Source organism: Macrotis lagotis, chromosome 4, assembly GCF_037893015.1.
Source record: "Macrotis lagotis isolate mMagLag1 chromosome 4, bilby.v1.9.chrom.fasta, whole genome shotgun sequence".
Lineage (NCBI taxonomy): Eukaryota > Metazoa > Chordata > Mammalia > Peramelemorphia > Peramelidae > Macrotis > Macrotis lagotis.
This window is the reverse complement of record NC_133661.1, coordinates 200,690,660-200,715,211: the sequence shown is the minus strand read 5'-3', so window position 1 is coordinate 200,715,211 and position 24,552 is coordinate 200,690,660. Positions and strand designations below refer to the sequence as shown.

At 38.6% G+C, this 24,552-nt stretch overlaps 1 long non-coding RNA gene across 1 annotated transcript; it reads left to right on the top strand.

The window, feature by feature from the left end:
* Window positions 1-13,296: 13,296 nt before the first annotated feature.
* On the top strand, window positions 13,297-19,421 carry LOC141522035 (uncharacterized). Its single transcript, XR_012478117.1, has 3 exons — window positions 13,297-16,151; window positions 17,165-17,309; window positions 17,904-19,421. It is a non-coding gene; the product is annotated as an uncharacterized LOC141522035 (long non-coding RNA).
* The last annotated feature ends 5,131 nt before the right edge of the window (window positions 19,422-24,552 follow it).

The following is a 24,552-nucleotide window of genomic DNA, read 5'->3' as shown; positions in this document are numbered from 1 at the left end:
TTGTTTCCATGGTATACATTGATCTAAGTTGAATGTGATGAGAGAGAAATCATATCCTTAAGGAAGAAAAATAAAGTATAAGAGATTGCAAAATTACATAATAAGATAACTGTTTTTTTCTAAATTAAAGGTAATCGTGTTTGGTCTTTGTTTAAACTCCACAATTCTTTCTCTGGATATAGATAGTATTCTCCATCGAGAACAACACAAAATTGTCCAAGTCCATTGAGGTTGATCATCTCCCCCACATCTATCATCAGGGTGTACAGTGTTTCTCTGGTTCTGTTCATCTCACTCAGCATCAGTTCATGCAAAATCCTTCCAGACTTCCCTGAATTCCCATCCCTCCTGGTTTCTAATAGAACAATAGTGTTCCATGACATACATATACCACAATTTGTTAAGCCATTCCCCAATTGAAGGACATTTACTTGATTTCCAATTCTTTGCCACCACAAACAGGGCTGCTATAAATATTTCTGTACAAGTGATTTTTTTATGCTTTTTCATAATCTCTTCAGGGTATAGACCCAGTAGTGGTATTGCTGTATCAAAGAGTATGCACATTTTTGTTGCCCTTTGGGCATAATTCCAAATTGCTCTCCAGAAAGGTTGGATGAGTTCTCAGCTCCACCAACAATGTATTAGTATCCCAGATTTCGCGCATCCCTTCCAACACTGATCATTGTCCTTTCTGGTGTCTAGAAACCTCTGTTTGTTCAGTTGTTGTTGAGTTGTTTCAGTCACATCTGACTGTTTTGCCATTTCCTTTTCCAGTTCAACTTACAAATAAGGAAAATGGGGCAAAAAGGGTGAAGTGACTTGGTCAGGGTCACACAGCTAGTATGTGTCTGAGGTCTGATTTGAGAGCAGGTCTTCCTGTCTTTAGATCCAGTGCCTTATCCACTTTGCCACCTAGCTTCCCAAAGTTCCTTATAGGATCATGGAGATTCTCATGCTTCCCTGAGTCAGCTCCGGGGATGTTTCCCCTCTCTGTTGTCCATTTCTCTACCTTTAATTCTCAGTGGCTCTGCTGCACCTTTTCAAAGACTAAGACTGGTGGTGTGCTGGTAAGCTCTCTAGAAAAAGGGTTTTAATTTGCATTATTAACATTTTCTCCATCTTAAGTCTAGACCACAGCTGTCAAACATGCTGCCTGGCAGGAGCTTGGGGCTCACAATACTCTGAAGTGTGAAACCAGATTTAAATGTAATAAGGAAATATTTAACAAAATAAATAAAAATACAATAAAACCATAGATAATGTTACATTTAAAGTTGTCAATATGTGGACTATAAGGATCCTTATGGACAACTAAGAGACACATTGGGCTTGGAATCAGAAAGATTAATTTTGCTGAGTTACAAATAGTTATTCAGATAGTTACTTGCAGTGTAACCCCTAGCAAGTCACTTAACCCTGCTTTGCCTCAGTTTCTTTGTCTATAAAATGAACTGGAGAAGGAAATGACAAACCACTCTGGTATCTACCAAGAAAGTCCAAAAATGGGATCATGAAGAGTTTGACTTTACTGAACAATAAGGATAGGAATTCTTATGGATCAATAAAGGGTTTTTTTTTTAGGTTTTTGCAAGGCAAATGGGGTTAAGTGGCTTGCCCAAGGCCACACAGCTGGATAATTATTAAGTGTCTGAGACTGGATTTGAACCCAGGTACTCCTGATTCCATGGCCGGTGCTTTATCCACTTCGCCACCTAGCTGCCCAGATCAATAAGTTTCTATTTGAGTTTGATACCATCTCTAGACCATCAATGAAACAATAAATCAAGCCCTGATTTGGAGTGTTTGCTGATTTCATAGGTATAAATGTTCACACTGAAACTTTACAATCAACTTTTTTCCCATTGAGCAGGCACACCCTTGCAAGTCCAATGATGTGGTTAAGATATCAAGTTCATTTAGGGAACATTGTACACATTAAGAGCAACATTTTATGATGATCAACTATGATGGATTTAACTTTCCTCGGTAGTACAATGATCAAAGGCAATTCTAAAGGACTTGTGATGGAAAATGTCATCCACACCAAGAGAAAGAAATATGATGTCTAAATGTAGATCAAATCATACTATTTTCCATTTTTAAAATTTGTTTTATGCTTTATGTTTTTCCCCTCTTGTGCTTTTCACCCCTTTTGTTCTGATTCTTCTTTCACAACATGACTAATATGGAAATTTGTTTAACATAGTTATACATGTATAATCTATATTAGATTATTTGCTGTCAAGGGGAGGGGGAAGGGAAGGAGGGAGGGAGAAAAATGTGGAACTCAAAATTCTACAAAAAATGAATGGTGAAAACTATCTTTACATGTTGTTAGAAAAATAAATTCATTTAAAACAGGATGTTAAGCTAATTAACAGTAAGATGCTAACTAGATTAACTTCATTATCAAAGTGAATTTGACTCAACCTAATTAGGAGGCTCAGTAGATAAAGTTCTGGGCTAGGAGTTAGGAAGAAATGATTTTAAATCCTGCTTCAGACACTTACTATGTGACCTTGGACAAATCATTTAACCTCTGTCTGCTTCAGTTTCTGTATCTGTAAAATAGAGATAATGATGGCAGCTATCTCCAAGGGAAGATCAAATGAGATAACATTTATAAAGTATTTAATACAGTGATTGGCTCACTTTTTTCCTTTGTAATCTTAGAAACAAAGTGTTAATATTAAGGGTTCCTTCTGAGCACACTTGACACAATGTAAGCTTTTTTCTAATTCTTTATCTTGGATTTTATATTTGTTTATGGCTTCATTTCTTCATTTAAGTTTACCCTGAAGCCTCTTGTGGCTTGGAAGTGACCCTGGGTTCCTGAAGGCCATGCCAACTGAGCATATGCCTTGGCAGGCTTAACTTAGAGACTTTGAGCATGGACTCTCAAGTGTCTGTCATCTGAGTTCTAGCTTAACTGAGTTCTGAAAGGCTCATTTACCTGAGGGCTGTCTATCAGATGATACAAGTTTTCTAAGATTCAGTGAGTTCATGGACATAATCTTTTTTTATTTAAAAAAATATTTTATTGATATATTCTGTTTTTATACCCCCTAAATTTCCTCTGCATCCTTCCTCCCTTTCTTAGAAAGCAGATCCATTTAACAAAGAATTTTTTTTAAAAGAAAGAGGAAAAGAAAAAATTCAGCAAAATTGAACAATACATTGAAAAAAAATCTGACAATATAAGCAATTTTCACACCTGTGAACCTCTCCCCTGCCTCTGTGAATGAATAGAGAGGTATATTCTCATACTTCATTATTTGTCAATATTTCAAAGGTTTGTAATTTCATAGGTCTGGATGACATTTTTCCAGTGACTTGTTCTTTGTAATTTTACAACTTTCATTTTCTTTCTTTTTTTATAAAATAAGATTTTTTTTTGCATCGCTATAATTTTCCCACTAACCTTCTCTTTCTCACTTCAAGAGTCATTCCTTTTAACAAACAGTATTTTTAAAGGCAAAAAAAAGAATAAGAAGAGAAAAAATCAGAATAACTGATTGATACATCAAAAAAATTGGGGGACTGTCTTCTTTTTTTATCTCTTCTTTTGAGTCAGTTTGTTTTTTATAATTTGCAATAGTATTTTTCTAATGTTTTGTGGTTGTAATAATTATGAATATTGTTTTCCTGTCTCTGCTCACTTCATTTTGCCTCAGTTCATGTGAGTCTTTCCATGTTTCCCTGTATTCATCATATTTATTGCTCTTATAACACAATAATATTCTGTTAAATCCATAATTTATTTAGCCATTTCCCTAACTGATGGGTGAAAATGTTTTTTTTTAGACCTATAGAAATCGGTCTCAGAAGAGGAGAGGAAGGACCATGCTGGAGTTAGCTTGAGAGACTCCAAACCAGTATACCATGGGGAGGGGCACTTGGACCCATGAAATCACAAATCTTTGAAGTATTGAAATGAATATAATTTAAATTTACAATCAACATTGAAAAATTCTAAATCCAGTTTTTCTCTGACATATTCAAAAGTCCTTTTTATGTTTTTAAAAATAGAGTAGAATCAATAGCTTATTAATGAGCCATTATAAAAGAGATTTTTCTTTTTCCTCCCCCCTCTCTCCACTCCCATCTAGGAACTGTATGAACTAGGAATCATAGTTCAGGGAAAGACTTCAGAGGCTAGCTAGTCTAATGCCCTCATTTTACAGCTGAAGAAACTGAAGCTCAAGGAAGTCCATGTCACATAAGTAGAAGGCAAGGCTTGAACTCAGCTCTGACTGAAAATTCAGTGCTCTTTGGAATGTAGAACCAAAAACTAATGTCTCTTCCATAGCCATCATTCTCCCACATACCCCAAAATGGCTAGATAATTAAATATTAGTGCAAGTATGCCATCTTTAAAGTCCCATTTATAACAGAGCATCAAACTCCACGGTGATAGAAAAGGGCATTGATATATTTTTGTTGTTGATTAGTTGTTTATCAGTCATATCTAACTCTGCATGAACTCATTCGGAGTTTTCTTGGCAAAAGTTCAGAAGTGGTTTAGCCATTTTTTTCTCTAGTCGATTTTACAGATGAAGAAACTGAGACAAACAGCATTAAGTGAACAAGGATCACTCAGGAAATATCTGAATCTAGATTTGAACTCAGGCCTCCAGACTCCAGGTCACCTAGTTACCTCACTGATGAATTATTATTACAAAGACCATCCAATTTTGAGACTGAGGATGCTTGTTCAAATTCCAGTTCTGATATTTGGTAACTCTGTGATTTTGAATAAATCACTCTGCTTTTCTGAACCCCCATTTCCATAGTTACAAAATAAGGGAAATGAATAATGAGAGGCAGCATGATACTGCCAAAAGTGTTCTGGATTTGAAATGAGAGAATCTGAGTTCAAATTTCAATTTTGTCTCTTACTAGTTGTGTGGTTTTAGGCAAGTTTTCATCTATGAAATAAGAGGAATGGATTAGATGACCCCTCCTATCCTTTATAGTTCTGGATCTCTTTTCTAGACTTAAATGCTATACCCTATAACCCCTATATCATCCCATCTTGAAGTCAGCTTCTTTGAATAAGTTGCTGTCTTTAGATATACCCATGACTTCAGACACTTACTATGTGACCATGGACAAATCATTTAACCTCTGTCTGCTTCAGTTTCCTTATCTGTAAAATAGAGATAATAATGGCAGCTATCTCCAAGGGAAGATCAAATGAAATAATATTTATAAAGTATTTAACACAGTGATTGGCTCACTTTTTTTCCTTTGTAATCTTGGAAACAAAGTGTTAATATTAAGGGTTCCTTCTGAGCACACTTGACACAATATAAGCTTTTTTTCTAATTCTTTATCTTGGATTTTATATTTGTCTATGGCTTCATTTCTTCATTTAAGTTTACCCTGAAGCCTCTTGTGGCTTGGAAGTGACCCTGGGTTCCTGAAGGCCATGCCAGCTGAGCATATGCCTTGGCAGACTCAACTTAGAGACTTTGAGCATGGACTCTTAATTAAGTGTCTGTCATCTGAGTTCTAGCTTAACTGAGTTCTGAAAGGCTCATTTACCTGAGGGCTGTCTATCAGATGATACAAGTTTTCTAAGATTCAGTGAGTTCATGGACATAATTTTTTTTTATTTAAAAATATTTTATTGATATATTCTGTTTTTATACCCCCTAAATTTCCTCTACATCCTTCCTCCTTGACTTGACTGGGTATCTTTTAATGCTCAAAGGGACCTTGGAGATGAGTTATTACTAATGTTGATACTATTTCCCCCACTAGTATTTAAGGTAACCCTTCCAGTTTCTGGAGAGAGGTGGTATAGGGGATGAAGTGTTGGTTCTAGAATCAGGATTTCTTAATTTAAATTTTTTATTTAAGTTTTATTTTTTTCCAAATACATGCAAAGATAGTTTTTTTAAACATTTATCCTATCGCAAGATTTTGAGTTCCACATTTTTCTCCTTCTCTCCCTTTCCTCCCTATGGCAGCAAAAAATCTGATATTGGTTGTGCATGTACAATCATGTTTAACATATTTCTATGTTAGCCATGTTGTGAAAGAAGAATTAGAACAAAGGGGAAAAATAATCATGTGAAAGAAAGGAAAATCATAGAAGAAGTTGAATTTAAATCTTGCTATAGATCACCTTTGAATTTTCCCATCTGTAAAATGGGGATATTCAGTAGCTAGGTGACACAGTGGATAGAGCACCAGTTTGGAATCAGGAAGACTCATCTTTTTGAGTTCAAGACTGTCTCCAGACACCTCCTAGCTGTGTAACCCTGAGCAAGTCACTTAACTCTGTTTGCCTCAATTTGCTCATCTGTAAAATGAACTGGGGAAGGAACCGGCAAACCACTCCAGTATCCTTACCAAGAAAACCCCAAATGGGGTCATGAAGAATCATATACAACTTAAAATTGACTAAACAACAAAAAATGGGGGTGAGAATAGCATCTTCTTCACAAGTTTGTTGTGAGAATCAAATAAGATAACATATGAAAAGCACTTTGAAAACCTTAACTATATAAATGCTGGCTATTTCTGCCACTTCTGCTATTTCTCCCCTCTTTCCCCAAATTTGAGCAGCTACAAAAATAAAATTAGAGTGTAGAATGAAAGGTACTGGAATGAGCAATTAGACCATACCCCCAAGGCAACTATATTGATTCAGGAAGAATTCTGATCTCAAACCCAACATTTTTGCTATATTGGTTGGAAGAGGTGGGGCAAAGGTTATCAGATCCCCCTGAGAATCTCATCTGCAACTAGACATCAAAATAAATTACTGTGTTCTTGCCTCTTCCAGTTCCCATCTTTTATTTATCACTTGATATATTCTGGTGAGAGCAGATGGCAATTATAAATACCTGTATTTAAAATATGTATGTATGTATGTATGTATGTATGTATGTATATGTATGTATCTCTCTCTCTCTCTCTCTCTCTCTCTCTCTCCCCCTAACTATTTATCTATCTTTGTATGTGTATACACATACACTTATCCATGAGGCACTTCAAAAAATACTAGAGATGTCATCAAAGAATTGTATGATTCAAAAAAGAGGATGGGCTAGTCACATGAAAGAATGAAGGATGATAGATGAATTTTCAATAATTCACATGCACCCTTGAAAAGTGAGGAAAGCAAGGAAGACCTTTCAACATTTTGAAAGATTCTTCCTGTGTTAAGACTGAGCTGGTATCAATTCTTTTTGAATGTCTATCAACAGAGAAATGATTGTTAAATTTCAGTGTGAGCATTTATACTTTGGAAATCAGCAAAGGGTACAAGTTGGAAATTGATTTAATGTTTTATTGATTGTCTAGTCTTAAGAAAGCGATGGATAAAATGTCAACAATGCAGATTAAACCTAAAAATATGGCATAGGTACATTTCCATCCTCTCTCCCAGAGAGTTGGTTGTTAAATATTTAGTGGCACACCCCTGGCCTTCTGTGAACTTTTGGCAGGATATGGGTAAGGGTTTAACATGATTATCAGACATGGGTTAATTTTAGTTCTGTTTACATTGTTGCCATATACAATACCACATTCCCAGACACAAAATTCCATGAAAAATCTTTTATTACTACATCAAAAATTTTTTTACACCAAAATGGGAGTCAGGTTGGTTCAATAAAATAGATCCATTAGAGAATGAGGCCCTTTCCTGAAAGTAATATGACTTTGACTGATAGAATTTAGAGTAGAAATGGGATCTAGAAATCAAAGTAGGATTTGGAGGCAGAAGATTCTCAAGGCTACTTAACCAGTCAATAAATATTTATTGACTATTGTATACTGGGCACTATGCTAAGTATTGGTACACAAAGAAAGATAAAAGACAGTCCTTTCTCTCAAATAACTCACAATCTAGGAAAGGACATGAAATGCAAATAGCTATGTACAAACAGGGGGCAGGTAGGTGGCACCATAGTGCATAGAGTGCTAGGTCTGGAGTCAGGGAAATTCATCTTCCTGGGTTCAAAAATGACCTAAACAACTTACGAGCTGTGGGAACCTAGACAAGTCACTTAACCCTGTTTGCCTCAGATTCTTCATCTGTAAAATAAAGAAAGAATGGCAAATCCCTTATCAAGAAAATCCCAAATGGAGTCATGAAGAGCTAGACACAACAATACTATAAAAACAAACATTATAAATAGGAGATAAGAGAGAAAAGAAGGCAGTAGAATTAAGGGGAATTGGGAAAGGTTTCCAGTAGAAGGTGGGATTTTAGACAGGACTTGAAAAAGTCAGGAAAGTCAAAAGATGAAAATAAGGAAGGAGAGAATTCCAGACATGGAAAACAGCCAGTGGTAAAAGATGGAGAGCCCTGTTTGATCTGGGGAGGGACTGAGGAGATGTAAGAAGTCTTGAAAAGTAACAAAAGGTGAGATTATGAAGGTTTTTTTTAAAAAGGCAATTAAAGTGATTTGTCCAGTCACTCAGTAAGTGTCTGAGGTCTAATTTAAACTCAGGTCTTCCTGATTCCAGGGCCAGTACTCTATCTATTGCACCACTTAGCTGTCCCTGAGAAGGGCTTTAAAAGTCAAACAGAGGATTTAATATTTGATCCTGGATTTAATAGGGAGCTACTGGAAGTTTACTGAGTAAGGAAGTAACCATCAGAGGATGTACTGGAATAAGAGAGACCTGAGACAGGGAGAATAACCAGGAGACCACTGAAATAGTCCAGTGTGAGATGATAATGGGAGGTATCAGAGTGGTTGGCAGTATTAGAGGAGAGAAGGGGCATATTTGAAAGATGTTACAAAGCTCAAATTAACATAACATAGCAATGGGGGGGGGGGGGAGAAGAATTGAAGATAACATCCAGGTTGTGAACCTAGGTGACTAGCAAGATGATATTCCTTTCACAGTATTATGGAAGTTAGAGGAGAGAATTTCAGGGGAGAGATAATAGGTTCACTTTTGGACATGTTAAATTTAAGGTGTCCAATAGACAGTTGGAGATGTAAGACCGGAGGTGAGTAGAGTGATTAGGGCTAGATAAGTAGATTTTAGAATCATCAGTATATTCAGTTCTTTTAGCTGTGTCTGACTGTATGACCTCATTTTCTTGGCAAAGATACTCAAATGGTTTGCCATTTCCTTCTCCACCCCATTTTACAGTTGAAGAAACTAAGGCAAATGTGACTTGCCCAGAGTGACAGAGCCAGTAAGTGTCTGAGGATGGATTTGAACCCAGCCAATTTCAAACCCAGTGTTCTATCTATTATGACACCTAGCTGCCTCTCATTAATTGTATCCATGAGAGGTAATGAGATCACTAAGTTAAATAGTATAGAAAAGAGAAGAGGGTTTAGGACAGAAACCTATAGTCCACTCACAATGATTAGTTCACCCAGTTCACCATTCTTAACCCACCTGATTTGACAGAGGTGGAGACTAAGGGTCGAAAAAGTCACAATGGTTTCTCTAAGAACACATATGTAGTAAATAACAGAGTGAGAATTTTAATCTAGGGTCTTGTGTCTTCTGCAAACTAAATATCTTTTCATCAAAAGCAGAATTTCCTTGAATTCAGAAATTTTCATTTAAAAAACAACATAGGGCCCCCCTTGCATATTATACCCTTGGTGATTGTCCTGCAGTTTTGCCTCTGATCATTAGAATGAGATTCAAAGTCACTCCCCTGCCAATTGGATAGCTGAGGAAACTGAGGCCTACAGAACCCAAGTAACTTGTCCACAGCTAGAGGCAATAGAGCAGTGGATAGCATATTAGGTCTGGAGTCAGGAAGACCTGAGTTCAAATTTGACTTCAGCCACTCTCTAGCTATGTAAACCCTTATCAAGTCACTTAACCTCTGTTGCCTCAGTTTCCTCAACTGTAAAATGGAGATAATGAGAGTATCTACTTTTGAAAGGTTTGCTGTGAGCCTTAAATGAGATAATATTTGTAAAAAATTGCTTAGTACAATGCTTTGCCCGTAGCAGGATATATGTGTATATATACATATATATACATATACATATATATATATGCATTTCCAAAGATATGTATATGTGTGGATATAAACACATATGATTATTCCTTTCTCTTTCCCTAATCCAGCTAATAAATAGCTAAGCAGGAACTCCAGGCCTTTTTCTTAAATACATTGTCAGAATGTGCAACATGAATGACTTCCATAAACTCTCCCTTAAACATCTATTTTTGACCTCATTCAGAAGGGGCAGGGGATTCAAGAAATTAGAAAGTGTTTGATAAGAGGAGCTATAATTGTTGAAGGTGGAGAATCCCTTCCCAGCTTGCTAACTATAGACACAATTTATTACACATACCTATTCCAGCTGTTTCTTTCACACCCAGTTCTCCATGGAAATGGATGGCCTCTAAGCCAGTGAGAGGGATTCTGGTGAAAGGCAAGTGTGAGATTTCACAACTAAAATAGAAAGAAACACTTAGCATGGTCTCTCAGCCTCATTCTACCATTTTATAATGATGCTGGCTTCAGCACTGTAAAATATCAAAGTATGGTCTCTTTGGTTAGGAAGCTTTCAATTTAATTAAATTAAACAAATAGTAGTTATTATGTGCAAGACCCTAGGCTAAACATTGAGAATACAAAGATAAGAATGAAATAGCCCTTACCTTCTAGAAGCTTATATTCTACAGGAAAAGAGAAAATGTATTCATCAATGAGTAAATGCAAAGTGTGTCCAAAGACAAATAAAACAATTTTCAGGAAAGGGCACTAGTAACTAGGGTGCTATGTCCTTAACATTCCTTTAAAAGCAGAGCCTGTCTTTAACATTCTGCATATCATAATTCCTCCAGTACCTGGCAGAGTTCCCAGTCCCCTTGGGCTACTCCATCTCTGCTTGGTATATTTATTAGGCACCCACTGTATGACACTGTGCTAGGCACTGGGGATACTGAGATGGAGACAATACGGATACTGCTTTCCTGGCACTTATATTCTAATTGGAAGAAAGACGGAAGAGAACAAATGTTCATTAAGCTCCTATTGAGTGTCAGAAATTGGACTAAGTTCTTTACAAAGATCTCATTCTTCCTCACAAGCAAGCCTGTGAACAGATGCCATTATTATCACATTTTACAGATGAGGAAACTGAGGCAGATGGAGGGTAAGTGATTTGCCTACCAAGGTTGAATTTGAACTTAGTTCTCTGGACCCAGTGCTATATCCTCTGTATGGTCACCTAAAGGATAACATATACATATGTGTTTGCTAGTTAATTCTTATTTAGATTTTTGATAGAAATTATAACGATCAGACTTGCCTTTGAATTCCCAAAGCAATTATTAAGGCCTTGAAATGATCCTTGAATGGATGCATATTTTCATTGCTTACATTGATTTGGGAAGTTATCAGTGCAGGAAGAATGAACATGTAGCAAAATTTGCAATACCACCATCAATATAACTGGGAGAATGTTTACAATAGCAGTAAACAGCAATACCACCATCCGTGTAGCCAGGGGAGTGTGACGTCTTGGAGTTGCCAAGGAGATGGGGATGCTGGATGCCTGCTGCTTCAGGCAGAAATCAGATCCCTTCCTGATTCTTTGGAAAATATGTCCTGAACTCGAGACTAGTGGAAGGGGGTGGATGTGACTCGTACACAATCCCCATCCTCTCTTAGGTGATTAGTGTAAGGGATTGTAGGCAGTTGATCTATGGCCCCAGAGTAGCAATGGATGTACTGGGAGGGGAAGGAGCTACTGGAACCATCAGTGAAGCTAGAGATTAGTAGAATAGAAACTGTGAAGGGAAGCTTTGAGATCTTCAGTTCTGAGCTTCAGGACTGGGTCTGTTTAGGTTAATAGTAAATAAGCAGGGGCAGCTAGGTGGCACAGTGGATAGAGCATGGGCCCTGGAGTCAGGAGGACCTGAGTTCAAATCCAACCTCAGACACATAATAATTGCCTGTCTGTGTGACCTTGGGCAAGTCACCTAACCCCATTGCCTTAAATAAGATAAAATAAAAAATAAATTAATAGTGAATGAGCAATGTGAAGATAGCTGAGATACTAATGAAACTTCCTTGGACTGTAGGGCCTCCCCCAGCTCCCCAATTCAGAGATTTTAAAAAATTTTCCTCTTCCCTTTTCTTTTTTCTTTCTTTCTTTAGAGAGGACATGAACCTGGTTCCCAAAAATTATCTCACTTTCTTAAGTCATTTACTTCTCTATGTGCTTTGTCTTTCTAATATGATAAATGTTGTTAACCATCTGCAATGCAGGTCTATGTGTATCCTTGTTGAAATGCAGTAGAGAGGGATCATAACAGAGCAGTCAGGAGGGAAGAGAGACTTTTATATTAGTAGTACTTTTGCCAGAATGATTCTCCAGCTGGGGGCTCAGAGCTGAAGAAATAATTGTTCATTCATTTAAAAAAATAACTTCCAAAGGTGGAGAGAACACTTAATGCAGGATCCCTTTCTAGGTGATGAGTCAGACATTTGGCTGGAGGAAGGTCTGTGACTAGATGGTAAGGTATTTGAGGTGGGGCTTTCAACCATTTTCTTTCCTTTTTTTTCCCTTTGGAATTAATATGAGAGGAAAACATCTCCTAGAGGTAAAATTGAAAGATAACTGGGAATAGATCAGACTGTACACTGGTAGAGGTGAATAAGTATTTATCAGTATAATACCACTCCATCATCATAGCTCTGCTATAGGAGGGTACCATTCATGCCATTGTAGGGCTGTGTTCAGGCTGATGGTTTTTCAGAAGGTCTCAGATTTCAGTTTGCCTAATTCTAGGGATGTCCCAAAACAAGCTTCTTTGAAGGCCACTGAATGCTGAATAAATAAATTTTTCCTGGCTACAAGAGAACTGAATTCTTTTTTTTTTTAGTTTTTTTTTTTTGCAAGGCAAACGGGATTAAGTGGCTTGCCCAAGGCCACACAGCTAGGTAATTATTAAATGTCTGAGACCGGATTTGAACCCAGGTACTCCTGACTCCAGGGCCGGTGCTTTATCCACTGCACCACCTAGCTGCCCTTGGAGAACTGAATTCTTAAGGTCTTAAGGTCTGAGCTAACATCCAATCGATTCTTTAAGAAATTTCACTTTGAGCATTTGCTGACAAGTTTAGTTAGTACTTGTAGAATATTCTTATTAGAATAACATTAATCGGGGAGGCTAAGGTGGCGCAGTGGATAAAGCACCGGCTCTGGAGTCAGGAGTACCTGGGTTCAAATGCGGTCTCAGACACTTAATAATGACCTAGCTGTGTGGCCATGGGCAAGCCACTTAACCCCGTTTGCCTTGCAAAAAAAAACCTAAAAAAAAAAAGAATAACATTGATCAATCAACAACTGAGCAAATACCCAAGGGTAGGCCCAAGTTATTGAAGGAAAAAAAATGGAGGATGCCTGAGAGTTGATTCCCAACTGAATTAGCCAAAGTGAATATTTAAGTGTTATCTAGTGTTAGCACAGTACCTGTACACAGTAGGCACTTAATAAATGTTTATTGATTAATTATGTAAGTTCACTGTAGGAAGAGGCTGCTAAGAAGCTACAGTTCAAAGCAGAGCCAGCAGGTGGCAGTAGTATTTTGACAGAACCATCATGGAGCTCTGCAGAGAATCAGCAGGGCATATGGCAAGAGAGAAAGCAGCCAGCAGATGACATCAGCAGACCAACCGATGACATAAACAGCTCTATAAGGAAGCAGCAAGTGGCAGCTCTAGACACAGAAGGGTGTTCCATCTGGGATGCCACCCTGACTTGCGTTGTCTAGGTTATGTACGTTCCCTTTCCCACCATTGAAAGGGCAACCTATTTGAGAGTATTTCTCCACATGTCTGGGGGCAATTTTTTCTGGTTATTTATCTAACTAGTCTAACAAAATACCTTTGCTTTGAGTTAATGTGTACTCTGGTTTGATCTGGTAAAAGGAAAACATCTGTGGGGGCTTGTGAAATGTAGGTTTAAAAATATATAGACCCAAGATGTACCTTGAAACTGAGCAGTTGAAGGGGTGCTTGGCTACAATTATAAATACGGCAAGAGCAGGTTGTAAGTAATTAGCTTTGCCTTTGACCCAGAAATTCCATTGCTAGGCATTGGTCCAAAGGAGATTAAAGATAGAAAGAACCACTCCATAGGTACAAAAAAAACAAAAACAAAAAACCTCTCTTTAATAGCAACATGTTTTACAATAGCTAAGAATTGGAAAGAAAGTAGATACCTGTCAACTGGGGAATGGCTAATTAAATTATGATACATGACTGTAATGGAATATTATTGCAATAAAAAGAAATGGTGGATGTAAAGAATACAGAGAAGCATGGGAAGTGATTCAGAATGAAGTAAGCAGAACCAGAAAAACAATATACATATTGCCTCAATAATATAAATGAAAAGGGCCAACTCTCCTCTTCTCACCAACAATGAATACTTTGTAATCATACTGACCAAGCTTGGACCTAGAAATGAAACAATTAAGTCTTTTTTTCTTTCTGTGAAAAGCTAGTGGAATATACTCCGCATATATTATTGAACTTATTTGATATGTTGGTTAAGCTTGGATCTAGAGATGAAACAATTAGCTTTTTTCTTTCTATGAAGAAGGGGAGGACTATACACTGCATGTATTCCTCTTTTTAATTGTTTCAGGGGATGTTCTCTAAGGAAGGGGAAAATATAGATGGAAATGAAGATGACGAAATAACAAACTATATTTTCCATTTTGCTCATGATATTTACTTTATTTCAGGACCTTTGTTCACAATAATGAAATAAACATTTATTAAGTACCTACATGTGCAAAACAAGATAATCCCTGTCTTCAAGAAATTTACATTTTTACTTACATTTTATTTCAAGCTACAATGTATACATGTATCAATGAGCATTTATTTATTATTATTTTTTATTTATTTTTCTTTTTTGCAAGGCAGTGGGGTTAAGTGACTTGCCCAAGGCCACACAGCTAGGTAATTTTTTTAGGTTTTTGCAAGGCAAATGGGGTTAAGTGGCTTGCCCAAAGCCACACAGATAGGTCATTACTAAGTGTCTGAGACCGGATTTGAACCCAGGTACTCCTGACTCCAGGGCCGGTGCTCTATCCATTGCACCACCTAGCTGACCCTATGTGCTAAGGATAGAAAGAAAGAAAACAGCCTTCCCTCAAAAAAGTGTATATTCTAAAGGGGAGACAATCTCTCTCTCTCTCTCTCTCTCTCTCTCTCTCTCTCTCTCTCTCTGTACACACACACACACACACACACACACACACACACACACACACACACACACATTTAGGGCTCTGTGTAGAGTATGGGGAAGCTGCTAGCAGCTGAGGATGGAGTGGACTGAGACCCTTTATAGAAAGCATAGTTTGAACTGAGTCTTTAAATAAGCAGATGATACTGTAAGTCAAAGGTAAGGAGAAAGGGCATTCTGAACATGACAAACAGTTGATACAAAGGCAGGGAGATGGAAGATGGAGCTTAGTGTGTGAGGAGCAAATACACCATCATAAATGGATCAGATCATAGAGTATATAGAAAGGAATAAAATATAAGAAGACTGGAAAAGTAGGAAGGAGTCAGGCTGTGAAGAGCTTTAATTGCCAAGCAGATGATTTTATATTTGATGTTGGTTTTAATAGGGAGCCAGTGAAATTTTATTGAGTAGCATGGTGACATAGTCAGACATAGGAAAATACAAGATAAGTTAGGAAGAGAGTAAACATTAATCACTGGGGCCATCAGGGATGGCTTCATGGAGGAGGTGCCACTGGAACTGGGCTTGGAAGGATGATAAGGTGTCTGAGAGACAGAGATGAGGGAGAATACAATAGGTTCCTATGCAAAAGGTTCCCAAGAGTCTGTGTTTGAAAGTCCCCTTCTCTGCTGAGAGTATGGAGGTTCTTTGTCTATCACCCTGAGCACACCTCTTATACTGGCTTCTCTTCCAAAGCTCAAAGGGGTGAAGTGTTAGTCCCTCCAGTGACCAGATGAATGTTCATTTCCTTTTTCTTCTAGGAGGGCCCCTCCTGGGCAGAGTGACGAGTAAGGCTGCTCTGAGCTCCTGGAGCAGCTGCATATGCCTCCTGATGCAGGCTCCACCCCATGGAGGTTCTGGTTCAAGTCTTGCCTCTTGCCCTTCCTTCTTGGACTTGTGTCATCATGGGCAGCCCAAATACAGGTGGAGTGAGGCAGTGCCATCTTGTGGTGCTATGACTGGTTGGGGGAAGGAGAAGAAGAGTATTTTAGTCCCACTTGGGCTCTGAGGGATGTTTGGTGTCTACTTGAACATATTATGAGTGACTGCTCAGATAGGAGCTCCCAAGAGCTGTTAACCCCATCCTTCACCCATGGAGTATTTATTCTTGGGCTAGAAGGAAAAAAAACCCAGCCCTGAAAGCTGACTTCCTGAACCAATCCAGAACTTTTTCCTCTAATCATTTCCTTTTGGAGGCTTTTGCTCTAGAGACAGCTAGGATCTTCTGCCTAGGACAGGTGGCACAGTGGATAGAGCACTGATCTTGGAGTCAGGAGGTTGGGGGTTGGAATCCAGCCTCAGAGACTTGACCCTTACTAGCTCTGTGACCTTGGGCAAGTCATTTAACCCTGATTACTTCGAATCCAAGGCCATCTCCAGTTGTTGATTCTTATCTGGTCACTGGACTCAGATGGTTCAGGAGGAGAAAGTGAGGCTGGTTGACTTAACACAGCAACACCTCACTCAAATCTAATTCATGTGCTTTTCATGGCATTGCAAGATATATGTGTGTGTGTCTATGTAGCTATCTATCTATATACACATATGTAGAACACAGAATATAGTAAAACACACACAAAATTATTTGAGCAGGGGACATTAACAATGAAGAGGGGAGACCTTGAAGGAAGTGGCACTTAAGCTAAACCTTGAAAGGAATTTGGGGAAAAGCATTCCAGGTCTGTTCAAGAACATAAGTTCAAGAGCACAGATTGCAATGCAATCTATAGAAGGGACTATTTTAAAATTTGCTTTTCTATCACAATGTGCCTTGGACATAATAAGGAGCCTAATAAATGCTCACACCATGGCAGCTGTACCTAGAAGGAGCCTAATAAATCCTTGATGGACTGAATGGAATTGGAATTTGCCCAGAAGGAGGGGCAATGGAGCCCTTACAGTTTCTGAATGCTAATTTCACCAATCTGATTTCTCAGGAGGCCCATGAATCGAACTGGCATTTACAGCATGACTTGGCTCCGACAGCAGTGTGGGCACCTGCCTTTATTTCAGCAATTGTCCATGCAGTTTCACAGTGATGATTCATAAATGACCATGTTAAAGCATTACCGTCACGAGGAGGTAAGAATGACCTGCATCCAGAGATCTGTAAACACGCACACATCTGCAGCCCAGGGTGAGTCATAGCCCAAAGAGAACTTGGTGCATTTTGACCTTCGTGGGTGGCTGGCTATTTAATCGACAGATAAGGAGCAGTCCAGTACTACCCAGAGGGGCAATGCTAAAATCCAAGTCCCTTTGTAAAGGGATCTCATGAATGTTTGAAGATACATGAGCATGCTGAACAAGCCAGAATACTAATGCAGTGTAAATTATGTGTTCCAGTCTATAAATGCTGCAGGAGTTCCAAGGAGAGGGAGATCAGAGCGAGCTAGGCTAGTCAGGGAAGAGGCTCTTGAAGCTGGATAGGATTTACTTGGGTGGGGGAGAAGGAAGAGGAATGATTCTTTTTAAAACCCCCAGAAACTGATCATTGCTACCCTATGCTGAGGATAGGGGAGGCATTCAGGAAATGCCTACTGATGATTTAAATGGTGGCTGCCAGGGTCCAGAATCACCAATTTTTGGAAATATGTAGTTTCAGGGGTGACTCTAAGAACTGACACTTCTTGTGTTCTTTCATTTTTTTTCCTTTACCAATGATGCCACTGGAAGCTGGGGTAAAAACAACTGACTGTACAGGTACATTCACACTTGATGTGCCTTCAGGAGAGAGATCACACCTGAGAGGCTCTCTTCCCATTTGCCTATCCTTGCCTCCCTCACACCTTGTACTGAGTCTGCAGTGAATCATCCTTCCATAGTTTATATGAAGATTTTCTTGTCAGATTCCTCAAGCCCTAGAAGGGAAGATAAAATGTTGGAGGTGGGATGGCAAGGCATCCCCTCTAAGCAAGGATGTGAATGAGACAGCAAAAGTGGGAAACTGGGGAAGGGACTCTTTATAGTGCCAGTTTCAGGCCACATGATAAAGGATGAAGGGTCCAAGTCTGAAACCACATCACCTCTGGGGAGGTGCAGAAAACCAGATCCAGAATTCACTGCAGAAAACTGGGGGATAGTATCATCATCAAGGACTCTTGAGGAGACTCCAAGGAGACTGGGACAGAAAGTCTGCTGAGCTGAGGCTTGAGGTTTTTTTCTAGAAGCTGTGGTAGGGGCTGGAATTCCAGTACCAAACCACTCCAGAGGAGCCAGCAGGGATGGGAATTTCACCCATGGACTCTCATGGGGTCAGTTTCATGAGTCAAATAAACTCTGGCTGGTCAGGGAAGGAGCTGGACACTATTTTAGAGTCAATGTTTGGCTAGTGACCAGGGGATTAGGGTGTGGGGACCAGGAAAAGCTAGGTCTTAAGCCAGGAATGAGAGTCAGGGGTGGGGGGGTGGTGGAGGTAGAGATGAGAGCCAGGGACACTGGTAAGAAGTCTATGGCTAAGACAGGAGTTGAGACTTATGCTGGGGGCAGAGATTAATGGTTATAATTCTTAGTATAGTGCCTGAATAGTAGACATCTAGTAAATGTTTATTGATGAACTGAATAACAATAGTTCACATATCAATCAACCAACTAGCCTAAAGATGCTGTGTATGGGATTGGAAAGAACTACATTTAGAGACAGGGAACCCTAATTTATATTTTGCTTCTGCCTAATGTTGCTATCTACCTGCTATCACAGCCTCTCTGGGGTTTAATTCCTTTTCTATAAAATGAGAGTTGAACTAGAGATCCTCCTGCACAAAGTAGACGATGCCATGGTCCTAGGCATTTAAAAAAAAAACTTCCTATGTTCCAAGCCCATAGCTCACAATAGATTGTGTTGATTTCTTTAGTGAACTGGGTGGCAGCATCATCTACTGGGGAAGAATAAAGGTCTTGAGGAGGCAGAAGGTTTAAAATAGTTGTTAAGGGAAATGGAATAGAGATTCAATCAGTGAAGAATAAATTCAATTACAATCAAATACTAATTATTAAATGTCAGGAACCATGTGAGGCATTTGGAATACAAAGACAAAAATTAAATGGTCCCTTTCCTTAAGGAAATTTGCATTTGTCATGCGGGTGAATTTGGTCCCTCTCTCTCATGTCTAGGACTAATACAAGTCATCCCTACTCCCTAGGGTTCTCTGGTTACCCTGAGGGAGTTGAGATGTTTTTAAGTCCCCATTGGCTGCTTTCTCCTCATTTCTTCCCCTCTAATCATCACCCCAGTTCCATTTAACAAACTTGCCAGATAGCTTTTACAAAAGAATATTTACTTCAAAGATGTAGTAAGAATAAATATACATGTGTAACCCAAAACACATTATGTCCATAGGTAGTGGGGAAGGAAGGCAGGTAGAAAAATGTGGAGTTAAAAAGCTAACAACGAGATGAATACTGAAAACTCTTTTGGCATGTAATTGAAAAAAAATAACATTCAAAAAAAGAAATTAAATTAGATTAACAAAAAATATAAATGTACATTTTCTCTAGCACGCAGGAGGCACAACTTCCCCATGCTACTTTATATTCTGAATTTGAGGATGGGGTGGAGATTAGCTTCATAATTTAACTCCCACCAAATTCATATTCAGGTGCTATTTGACTGCCATATGATATTTTCCTTGAACTGGGATTCTGAAGGTCCCTTATGAACATTACTCCTTGTCCACCCAGGGTATCAGTTCTGTTCTGTAGGAGACATCTATCCTGGGCTCTCACTGCTGACTTCCTGTGGCTTGTTCTCCTGACCCCTGGAAATTTCCAAGATCAGAGAGTACATTACCTGATCGCTCCCACTGATGAGTTGTAAACAAAGGCCCCCTTCCCCAACTGGTGGTTAGCAGATCTGAAGCAGTTATGAAATGTCCCTACCTGCTCCAGTCTCTTCAAGAAATCTTCCTTGCATCTCATCACGATACTCCCTAGCATCATCCATGTGAAGGCACAATCATAGCAATCTGATGGCAATACATACATTTGCCAGGCAGCCATTACTCTGTTGGAGAATGAGTTAAATTAAAACAAACATTCCTCCTCTTTAGGAACTTACTCTAATGGTGGAAACAACATGAGAAGCTATACACAAGTAAGATATATACGAGATAAATTAGAGATAACCAACAAAAAAAAGGCTCTAACATTAAGCAGACTGGGTAGATATTCTTGGAAAAAAGTGAGATTTTAGTGGGACTTGAAAGAAGTCTGGGAAACCAGGTGATGGATATGAGAAGGGAGAGCATTGCAGGTAATGATTACAGTGGGGACAGTCAGTGACTGGAGCTGAGAGGTGAGGAACAGCAAAGAAGCCATTGCCCCTGTATGGCAAATGGCCTCTGGGTAGAGGGAGAATAAGCTATAAGACTAGAAAGGGAAGAGAAGGTTAAAATATGAAGGGGTTTGAAAGACAAACAAAAAATTTCATATTTGTTCCAGGAGGGAGCCAGTAGAGTTTAGGGGAGTAACACAGTCAGACCTATACTTTAGGAAGAGCAATGTGACAATGAAATGGTAGATGGACTGAAGTGGATTTGAGACTTAAAGCAGAAGACCAAGCAGTAAACTATTAGAATAGTCCAGGAATGAGGCTTGTGCCAGGGTGGTTCAAATGTCAAAGAGAAGGGAGATATTACCCAGGTAGGATGGACAAGTCTTGGCAAAGATTGGATATGGAAGGTGAGAAAGAGTGAGAAGAGAATGATGGCACTTGGAGTGTGAGCCTGAGTGACTCAGAGAACAGGTGGTATTAATAGGGAAGGTAGGAAAATGGGAGGGTTTGGGGAAAAGATAATGGGTTAAGTTTTGGACACAATGAATTTAAGATGTCTGTGGGATGATTGTACATGTAAAACCTATCTCAAATTATTCACTGCCATGGGGAGGTGGGAGAGCAGGGAGGTTGGTAGGAAAATGACCCAAAAGCTTAGAAAAGGATAAATGTTGAAAACTATCTTTCATGTAATTGGAAAAAATAAAATAACATAACATAAAAAGATGTCTGTGGGACATCCAATTTGAAATGTCTAAGGTATGAAATTGGGGGTGGAAAAGTAGATCTGAGAATCATCAGCATAGAGATCATTTAGCAAAAGAGTATAGAGGGAGAAGAGAAGAAGGCCTAGGAAAAAGCCCTTAGGGACACCCATGGTTAGGAGACATGACCTGAATAAAAATCCACTAAAGGAGACTGAGGAGTAACCATACAGGTTAAACCAGAATAAAGTAGTGTCACAAAAAAATCTAGAGAGAAGAGAGAATTAAGGAGAAGATAATTAACAGTATCAATGACTGCTGATAGGTCAAAAAAGATGAATATTAAGAAAAGACTATTGAGGATTTCAGAAAAGCCTGGAAAAACTTACATAAACTGATACTGAGTGAAATGAGCAATACCAGGAGAATACTCTGCACAGTAACAGCAACATTGTATGATGAATGATGATAGACCTAGCTATTCTCACCAATACAATGATCCAAAACAATTCCAAAAGTCTCATGATGGAAAATGCTATCCATATCCAGAGAAAGAACTACAGATCTAATATAGAAATATATTAAACATGATTGTACACTGTACAACTTATATCAGATTGCTTGCTGCCATAGAGGGGAAGGGGGGAGGGAAGAAGGAAGGGAATGTGGTAGAAAAATGATCCAAAAGCTTACTTACAAAAGATTGAATGTTGAAAACTATCTTTGCATGTCATTGGAAAAAAATAAAAGTTAATCAAGAACATTGGAGCCTGTTTTTTTGTTTTTTCTTTCTCATGGTTTTTTCCTTTATATTCTGATTCTTCTTTCACAACATGACTAATTGGAAATATGTTTAACTTGTATACATGTATAACATGTATAATCTATATCAGATTGCCTTCTGTCTTGGGGAGAGTGAGGGAAAGGAGAAGGAAAAAAATGTGGAAATCAAAATTTTACAAAAGTAAATGTTGAAAACTATCTTTACATGTAATTGGAAAAAAATACTTTTAAGTGGGAGAAAAAAAGAAAAGAAAAATCCAACAGGTTGGTAACTAAAAGAACTTTGGACTTGGGAATGAGTAGTTTCAGTAGAAAAATTAATTTAGAAGACAGACTATAGAGAGCTAAGAAGGGAATCAGAGGGTCTCTGTTCCTGTCTAGAGACTGCCTACATCCCTGTCCATCTATACTGCCACCATCACTCACTCACTCCAGGCATGAAACATTTCAATATGGATAAAAAGGAGCCAGGGTAGAAGACCAAACTTACTGAGCAAAGGCAGGCTGAGCTATATAATGGCAGCCTATAAGAAGTGTATAACTGAGATAGGAGCTGAATTAGCCAATGAGGAGGGAGACTCTCTATTGCTTAAAAAAATGTTGTAGGTCATTTTGGAGGGTCATTTCAAGCATTGAGCAAAAGATGGAGAATCCTAATGAAAAAAAAATAGCAGATAGCTCAAAAGTATATAAGGAAAATTGAGACTGAACTGAGAAATATCAGTAACAATGTATTTTATTGTATTGTATTCTAAATGGAAAGTTCTTGATTTCTAATGTTTCACAAGCAGAAAGCAAAGTTTTCTTTAAGGTTGCTAATCATGACAAGAAGAGGAATGTGGATCAACCACAACAAGCATATTAAGAGACATTTGAAATAAGGAAAAAAAAGATGGCTACAAACACATCGTGTGTGTGTGTGTGTGTGTGTGTGTGTGTGTGTGTGTGTGTGTGTGTGTGTGTGTGGTTTTATGAGTTCCTGAGCTAGCTAGAGAAAATTTGCTCCCTTGCAAAGATAATCTATGATGAAGCCATTGCTGAACATGGTATGTTAAGGGATGAACTGTTCAAAGACAACTCACAGTTGCTGAAAGACAACTTGACATGGTAGAAACCAGACTCCCAAGGAGATGAAACTAGAATAGGAGAGAGAGAGGGAGGAATTTAACCAGCTTCCTAACGTTTGCCTGCCTCATTCTAAACTTTACACTGTAGGACCATTTGTCACCCATGCTGTTCACAATTTATGATAGTATTATGTTACTTCTGTTTGGATTTATATATTTCCCACATGGTTTTTTATGTTTACTATTAGGGGAGTAAAGACAGTTAACATTTGGAGAGTTATCTGTTTTCATTTGAGGTGGCCAATGTGGGGATAATAAGATGGAAGTTGGCTTAGACAGCCTCAGAGGTCTCATTCAGTTCTAGATCTATGATCCTTCAGCTCTCAGAGCTGAGTCCCTCTTGCCCATCCTAGAAAACTGCTGAAGAGGAAGGGGATTGTTATCTGTTTCAAGAGGGTTAAATCTAATTTTTTGAGCCTACTCACCCAAAGGTTTCCAATGAGCAATTGGTAGTTAGTAATGGTTGTACATACATCACCTTAAAGTACCAGAGTGATATTTCTTGTTCTAGAGTAGAGTGCATTCATGGATTACTTTGAATAATTATGACCTCAATAGTTATCTTCCTTCATCCCCTTCCTAATAAATGTGGGGAGCTTTCTTTTGCCAACATACAAGTATAGCTAAACACAGTTAGGTGATACAAGCAAATAGATCACTAGCCCTGGAATCAGGAGGACCTGAGTTCAAAGTCAACCTCAGACATTTACTATCTGTCTGATACTGAACAAGTCACTAAAACCTGATTGCCCCCTCAAACAAAAAAAAAATCAACCCACTTTCTCTGCATAGAACTTGGACATATATCCCCCAAAAGAGAATATAGCTAGAGCTGTGACTAATTATTCCAGTATCTTGAGTGAAGTGGGGATGGAAAGAGAAGCACAGAAGGTAGTTTTGGGTTGTTTCAAGAGAAAAGGGGTTAACTCTAACCCACAGAATTCAATTCATTCCCTAGGATACAGTTGATGACTTCTAGCCCTCTATCTTTAGGGAAATGGACCATAGGGTAATACTATGAAGCAAAAGGATCAATATAGTATCATGAGACACAAGTACAGCAGACATTGAGGAAGGCTGCCCTGGAATGTTGGCATACTAGGGGCAAAATCTTGGGCACCTCACTCATATACTTTAGGTTTGTGTGGCTCAAGAAGGAATTGGAACCGAGAAAACATTTGACTCTATCCTGTCTTCTTGCCAGGATCCTTGACATGTCAATGTTGATTGTCATTGAAGAGACCCTCTATTAAGGAATCTTGCCATATGTGAAAAAACACATTCCTTATAGCCTGGAGAAACTGAGTCTCAGAGAAATTAATTGATTTGCCCATGATCACATAGCTGACAAGTGCTGGAGTTGGAGATTTAGCCCAAGATCTCCAAATTCTCAGTTCCCCCCCTTGACTTTTCAATTCAATTCAATTCAACACATATAC